The sequence below is a fragment of the Anomaloglossus baeobatrachus genome, unplaced genomic scaffold (genome assembly GCF_048569485.1).
Source record: "Anomaloglossus baeobatrachus isolate aAnoBae1 unplaced genomic scaffold, aAnoBae1.hap1 Scaffold_65, whole genome shotgun sequence".
Classification (NCBI taxonomy): Eukaryota; Metazoa; Chordata; class Amphibia; order Anura; family Aromobatidae; genus Anomaloglossus; species Anomaloglossus baeobatrachus.
In genome coordinates, this window is record NW_027445019.1 from 720,143 (window position 1) to 728,410 (window position 8,268).

Genomic DNA, 8,268 nt, shown 5'->3' on the forward strand with positions numbered 1-8,268 from the left:
CTGGAGACAGACAGGTACAATCTCCAGAGAAGACAAGGGGGCCGTCCCTCCACCTGGAGACAGACAGGTACAATCTACAGAAGAGACAAGGGGGCCGTCCCTCCACCTGGAGACAGACAGGTACAATCTACAGAGGAGACAAGGGGGCCGTCCCTCCACCTGGAGACAGACAGGTACAATCTACAGAGGAGACAAGGGGGCCGTCCCTCCACCTGGAGACTGACAGGTACAATCTACAGAGGAGACAAGGGGGCCGTCCCTCCACCTGGAGACAGACAGGTACAATCTACAGAAGAGACAAGGGGGCCGTCCCTCCACCTGGAGACAGACAGGTACAATCTACAGAGGAGACAAGGGGGCCGTCCCTCCACCTGGAGACAGACAGGTACAATCTACAGAAGAGACAAGGGGGCCGTCCCTCCACCTGGAGACAGACAGGTACAATCTACAGAGGAGACAAGGGGGCCGTCCCTCCACCTGGAGACAGACAGGTACAATCTACAGAGGAAACAAGGGGCCGTCCCTCCACCTGGAGACAGACAGGTACAATCTACAGAGGAGACAAGGGGGCCGTCCCTCCACCTGGGGACAGACAGGTACAATCTACAGAAGAGACAAGGGGGCCGTCCCTCCACCTGGAGACAGACAGGTACAATCTACAGAGGAGACAAGGGGGCCGTCCCTCCACCTGGGGACAGACAGGTACAATCTACAGAAGAGACAAGGGGGCCGTCCCTCCACCTGGGGACAGACAGGTACAATATACAGAGGAGACAAGGGGGCCGTCCCTCCACCTGGAGACAGACAGGTACAATCTCCAGAGGAGACAAGGGGGCCGTCCCTCCACCTGGAGACAGACAGGTACAATCTCCAGAAGAGACAAGGGGGCCGTCCCTCCACCTGGAGACAGAGAGGTACAATCTCCAGAGGAGACAAGGGGGCCGTCCCTCCACCTGGGGACAGACAGGTACAATCTACAGAGGAGACAAGGGGGCCGTCCTCCACCTGGAGACAGACAGGTACAATCTCCAGAAGAGACAAGGGGGCCGTCCCTCCACCTGGGGACAGACAGGTACAATCTACAGAAGAGACAAGGGGGCCGTCCCTCCACCTGGAGACAGACAGGTACAATCTCCAGAAGAGACAAGGGGGCCGTCCCTCCACCTGGAGACAGACAGGTACAATCTACAGAAGAGACAAGGGGGCCGTCCCTCCACCTGGGGACAGACAGGTACAATCTACAGAAGAGACAAGGGGGCCGCCCTCCACCTGGAGACAGACAGGTACAATCTACAGAAGAGACAAGGGGGCCGTCCCTCCACCTGGGGACAGACAGGTACAATCTACAGAGGAGACAAGGGGGCCGTCCCTCCACCTGGAGACAGACAGGTACAATCTCCAGAGAAGACAAGGGGGCCGTCCCTCCACCTGGAGACAGACAGGTACAATCTACAGAAGAGACAAGGGGGCCGTCCCTCCACCTGGAGACAGACAGGAACAATCTACAGAGGAGACAAGGGGGCCGTCCCTCCACCTGGAGACAGACAGGTACAATCTACAGAAGAGACAAGGGGGGCCGTCCCTCCACCTGGAGACAGACAGGTACAATCTACAGAGGAGACAAGGGGGCCGTCCCTCCACCTGGGACAGACAGGTACAATCTACAGAAGAGACAAGGGGGCCGTCCCTCCACCTGGAGACAGACAGGAACAATCTACAGAGGAGACAAGGGGGCCGTCCCTCCACCTGGGGACAGACAGGTACAATCTACAGAAGAGACAAGGGGGCCGTCCCTCCACCTGGGGACAGACAGGTACAATCTACAGAAGAGACAAGGGGGCCGTCCCTCCACCTGGGGACAGACAGGTACAATCTACAGAGGAGACAAGGGGGCCGTCCCTCCACCTGGAGACAGACAGGTACAATCTACAGAAGAGACAAGGGGGCCGTCCCTCCACCTGGGGACAGACAGGTACAATCTACAGAAGAGACAAGGGGGCCGTCCCTCCACCTGGGGACAGACAGGTACAATCTACAGAAGAGACAAGGGGGCCGTCCCTCCACTTGGGGACAGACAGGTACAATCTACAGAGGAGACAAGGGGGCCGTCCCTCCACCTGGAGACAAACAGGTACAATCTACAGAGGAGACCAGGGGGCCGTCCCTCCACCTGGAGACAGAAAGGAACAATCTACAGAAGAGACAAGGGGGCCGTCCATCCACCTGGAGACAGACAGGAACAATCTACAGAGGAGACAAGGGGGCCGTCCCTCCACCTGGAGACAGACAGGTACAATCTACAGAAGAGACAAGGGGGCCGTCCTTCCACCTGGAGACAGACAGGAACAATCTACAGAGGAGACAAGGGGGCCGTCCCTCCACCTGGAGACAGACAGGTACAATCTACAGAAGAGACAAGGGGGCCGTCCCTCCACCTGGAGACAGACAGGTACAATCTACAGAAGAGACAAGGGGGCCGTCCCTCCACCTGGAGACAGACAGGTACAATCTCCAGAAGAGACAAGGGGGCCGTCCCTCCACCTGGAGACAGACAGGTACAATCTCCAGAGGAGACAAGGGGGCCGTCCTCCACCTGGAGACAGACAGGTACAATCTCCAGAGGAGACAAGGGGGCCGTCCCTCCACCTGGAGACAGACAGGTACAATCTCCAGAAGAGACAAGGGGGCCGTCCCTCCACCTGGAGACAGACAGGTACAATCTACAGAGGAAACAAGGGGGCCGTCCCTCCACCTGGAGACAGACAGGTACAATCTCCAGAAGAGACAAGGGGGCCGTCCCTCCACCTGGGGACAGACAGGTACAATCTACAGAGGAGACAAGGGGGCCGTCCCTCCACCTGGAGACAGACAGGTACAATCTACAGAGGAGACAAGGGGGCCGTCTCTCCACCTGGAGACAGACAGGTACAATCTACAGAGGAGACAAGGGGGCCGTCCCTCCACCTGGAGACAGACAGGTACAATCTACAGAGAGAGACAAGGGGGTCGTCCCTCCACCTGGAGACAGACAGGTACAATCTCCAGAGGAGACAAGGGGGCCGTCCCTCCACCTGGAGACAGACAGGTACAATCTCCAGAGGAAGACAAGGGGGCCGTCCCTCCACCTGGAGACAGACAGGTACAATCTACAGAGGAAACAAGGGGGCCGTCCCTCCACCTGGAGACAGACAGGTACAATCTACAGAGGAGACAAGGGGGCCGTCCCTCCACCTGGAGACAGACAGGTACAATCTACAGAGGAGACAAGGGGGCCGTCCCTCCACCTGGGGACAGACAGGTACAATCTACAGAGGAGACAAGGGGGCCGTCCCTCCACCTGGAGACAGACAAGTACAATCTACAGAGGAGACAAGGGGGCCGTCCCTCCACCTGGAGACAGACAGGTACAATCTGCAGAAGAGACAAGGGGGCCGTCCCTCCACCTGGAGACAGACAGGTACAATCTACAGAGGAGACAAGGGGGCCGTCCCTCCACCTGGAGACAGACAGGTACAATCTACAGAAGAGACAAGGGGGCCGTCCTCCACCTGGAGACAGACAGGTACAATCTACAGAAGAGACAAGGGGGCCGTCCTCCACCTGGAGACAGACAGGTACAATCTACAGAGGAGACAAGGGGGCCGTTCCTCCACCTGGAGACAGATAGGTACAATCTCCAGAGAAGACAAGGGGGGCCGTCCCTCCACCTGGAGACAGACAGGTACAATCTACAGAGGAGACAAGGGGGCCGTCCCTCCACCTGGAGACAGACAGGTACAATCTACAGAGGAGACAAGGGGGCCGTCCCTCCACCTGGAGACAGACAGGTACAATCTACAGAGGAGACAAGGGGGCCGTCCCTCCACCTGGAGACAGACAGGTACAATCTACAGAGGAGACAAGGGGGCCGTCCCTCCACCTGGGGACAGACAGGTACAATCTCCAGAGGAGACAAGGGGGCCGTCCCCCCACCTGGAGGACAGACAGGTACAATCTCCAGAAGAGACAAGGGGGCCGCCCTCCACCTGGAGACAGACAGGTACAATCTACAGAAGAGACAAGGGGGCCGTCCCTCCACCTGGGGACAGACAGGTACAATCTACAGAAGAGACAAGGGGCCGTCCCTCCACCTGGGACAGACAGGTACAATCTACAGAGGAGACAAGGGGGCCGTCCCTCCACCTGGGGACAGACAGGTACAATCTACAGAAGAGACAAGGGGGCCGCCTTCCACCTGGAGACAGACAGGTACAATCTCCAGAAGAGACAAGGGGGGCCGTCCCTCCACCTGGGGACAGACAGGTACAATCTACAGAAGAGACAAGGGGGCCGTCCTCCACCTGGAGACAGACAGGTACAATCTCCAGAAGAGACAAGGGGGCCGTCCCTCCACCTGGAGACAGGTACAATCTACAGAGGAGACAAGGGGGCCGTCCCTCCACCTGGGGACAGACAGGTACAATCTACAGAAGAGACAAGGGGGCCGCCCTTCACCTGGAGACAGACAGGTACAATCTACAGAAGAGACAAGGGGGCCGTCCCTCCACCTGGAGACAGACAGGTACAATCTACAGAGGAGACAAAGGGCCGTCCCTCCACCTGGAGACAGACAGGTACAATCTCCAGAGAAGACAAGGGGGCCGTCCCTCCACCTGGAGACAGACAGGTACAATCTACAGAAGAGACAAGGGGGCCGTCCCTCCACCTGGAGACAGACAGGTACAATCTACAGAGGAGACAAGGGGGCCGTCCCTCCACCTGGAGACAGACAGGTACAATCTACAGAGGAGACAAGGGGGCCGTCCCTCCACCTGGAGGACTGACAGGTACAATCTACAGAGGAGACAAGGGGGCCGTCCCTCCACCTGGAGACAGACAGGTACAATCTACAGAAGAGACAAGGGGGCCGTCCCTCCACCTGGAGACAGGTACAATCTACAGAGGAGACAAGGGGGCCGTCCCTCCACCTGGGGACAGACAGGTACAATCTACAGAAGAGACAAGGGGGCCGCCCTCCACCTGGAGACAGACAGGTACAATCTACAGAAGAGACAAGGGGGCCGTCCCTCCACCTGGGGACAGACAGGTACAATCTACAGAGGAGACAAGGGGGCCGTCCCTCCACCTGGAGACAGACAGGTACAATCTCCAGAGAGACAAGGGGGCCGTCCCTCCACCTGGAGACAGACAGGTACAATCTACAGAAGAGACAAGGGGGCCGTCCCTCCACCTGGAGACAGACAGGTACAATCTACAGAGGAGACAAGGGGGCCGTCCCTCCACCTGGAGACAGACAGGTACAATCTACAGAGGAGACAAGGGGGCCGTCCCTCCACCTGGAGACAGACAGGTACAATCTACAGAGGAGACAAGGGGCCGTCCCTCCACCTGGAGACAGACAGGTACAATCTACAGAAGAGACATAGGGGGCCGTCCCTCCACCTGGAGACAGACAGGTACAATCTACAGAGGAGACAAGGGGGGCCGTCCCTCCACCTGGAGACAGACAGGTACAATCTACAGAAGAGACAAGGGGGCCGTCCCTCCACCTGGAGACAGACAGGTACAATCTACAGAGGAGACAAGGGGCCGTCCCTCCACCTGGAGACAGACAGGTACAATCTACAGAGGAGACAAGGGGGCCGTCCCTCCACCTGGAGACAGACAGGTACAATCTACAGAGGAGACAAGGGGGCCGTCCCTCCACCTGGAGACAGACAGGTACAATCTACAGAGGAGACAAGGGGGCCGTCCCTCCACCTGGAGACAGACAGGTACAATCTACAGAAGAGACAAGGGGGCCGTCCCTCCACCTGGGACAGACAGGTACAATCTACAGAAGGAGACAAGGGGGCCGTCCCTCCACCTGGGGACAGACAGGTACAATCTACAGAGGAAGGACAAGGGGGCCGTCCCTCCACCTGGAGACAGACAGGTACAATCTCCAGAGGAAGACAAGGGGGCCGTCCCTCACCTGGACAGACAGGTACAATCTCCAGAAGAGACAAGGGGGCCGTCCCTCCACCTGGAGACAGAGAGGTACAATCTCCAGAGGAGACAAGGGGGCCGTCCCTCCACCTGGGGACAGACAGGTACAATCTACAGAGGAGACAAGGGGGCCGTCCTCCACCTGGAGACAGACAGGTACAATCTCCAGAAGAGACAAGGGGGCCGTCCCTCCACCTGGGGACAGACAGGTACAATCTACAGAAGAGACAAGGGGGCCGTCCCTCCACCTGGAGACAGACAGGTACAATCTCCAGAAGAGACAAGGGGGCCGTCCCTCCACCTGGAGACAGACAGGTACAATCTACAGAAGAGACAAGGGGGCCGTCCCTCCACCTGGGGACAGACAGGTACAATCTACAGAAGAGACAAGGGGGCCGCCCTCCACCTGGAGACAGACAGGTACAATCTACAGAAGAGACAAGGGGGCCGTCCCTCCACCTGGGGACAGACAGGTACAATCTACAGAGGAGACAAGGGGGCCGTCCCTCCACCTGGAGACAGACAGGTACAATCTCCAGAGAAGACAAGGGGGCCGTCCCTCCACCTGGAGACAGACAGGTACAATCTACAGAAGAGACAAGGGGGCCGTCCCTCCACCTGGAGACAGACAGGAACAATCTACAGAGGAGACAAGGGGGCCGTCCCTCCACCTGGAGACAGACAGGTACAATCTACAGAAGAGACAAGGGGGCCGTCCCTCCACCTGGAGACAGACAGGTACAATCTACAGAGGAGACAAGGGGGCCGTCCCTCCACCTGGGGACAGACAGGTACAATCTACAGAAGAGACAAGGGGGCCGTCCCTCCACCTGGAGACAGACAGGAACAATCTACAGAGGAGACAAGGGGGCCGTCCCTCCACCTGGGGACAGACAGGTACAATCTACAGAAGAGACAAGGGGGCCGTCCCTCCACCTGGGGACAGACAGGTACAATCTACAGAAGAGACAAGGGGGCCGTCCCTCCACCTGGGGACAGACAGGTACAATCTACAGAGGAGACAAGGGGGCCGTCCCTCCACCTGGAGACAGACAGGTACAATCTACAGAAGAGACAAGGGGGCCGTCCCTCCACCTGGGGACAGACAGGTACAATCTACAGAAGAGACAAGGGGGCCGTCCCTCCACCTGGGGACAGACAGGTACAATCTACAGAAGAGACAAGGGGGCCGTCCCTCCACTTGGGGACAGACAGGTACAATCTACAGAGGAGACAAGGGGGCCGTCCCTCCACCTGGAGACAAACAGGTACAATCTACAGAGGAGACCAGGGGGCCGTCCCTCCACCTGGAGACAGAAAGGAACAATCTACAGAAGAGACAAGGGGGCCGTCCATCCACCTGGAGACAGACAGGAACAATCTACAGAGGAGACAAGGGGGCCGTCCCTCCACCTGGAGACAGACAGGTACAATCTACAGAAGAGACAAGGGGGCCGTCCTTCCACCTGGAGACAGACAGGAACAATCTACAGAGGAGACAAGGGGGCCGTCCCTCCACCTGGAGACAGACAGGTACAATCTACAGAAGAGACAAGGGGGCCGTCCCTCCACCTGGAGACAGACAGGTACAATCTACAGAACCCTAACCCTCCACCTGGGGACAGAATGTGGGCGATAATATGTAAATAACATCCTTATGGTCACATGACTACAGCAGAGTGCTGACAGTGTGTGCTGTGCGCGCTCCGGGGGATTAGACGTCTGCGGTCACAGAATGCGAGGAAATCACTATACAACTACAGATACCACACCGCACTGTGTGACCGGGGAGCGTCTCCTCACCTCATACCGCACCACAGGAGCCGCAGCGTGTGAAGATGTCCTCTGTACTACGGCTGACACCAGAGACAATAACATGCAAAGCTGTAGGACCTTTGATGACGTCACCATCATGTGACAAGGGCGAGTTCAGCAAAAAAAAGGTTTCGAAGGACCTGTGATGACGTTACAACATGTGATCAGGAGGGCGGAGCTATATAAAGAAGCGGGGATGAAGGACCTGCGATTACGTCACTGCCATGTGATCACAGGGGCGGTGCCCTGCAGCGAAGTGGCGGTAGAGGACCTTTGATGACGTAATTACATGTGACCAGGAGGGCGGAGCTATATAGAAGAGAGAAGATTAAGGACCTGCGATGACATCACTACCATGTGATCACAGGGGCGGAGCTCTGCACCAAAGTGGCGGTGATGTGAAGGCTTTGTGATGACGTCACTGCCATGTGATCGCAGGGGCGGAGCTGTGCAGAGCAGGAAGCT

General features: G+C 57.6%; 1 protein-coding gene across 1 annotated transcript in view; it reads right to left on the reverse strand.

The window, feature by feature from the left end:
• The window catches only part of LOC142286279 (uncharacterized), a 214,190-nt gene extending 206,304 nt beyond the window's left edge, over nt 1-7,886 (reverse strand). Inside the window, exon 1 of the mRNA XM_075333338.1 lies at nt 7,792-7,886. The gene's annotated coding sequence lies outside the window, so the exon portion shown is untranslated. The remainder of the gene's footprint in view (nt 1-7,791) is intronic.
• Between the last annotated feature and the right edge of the window lie 382 nt (nt 7,887-8,268).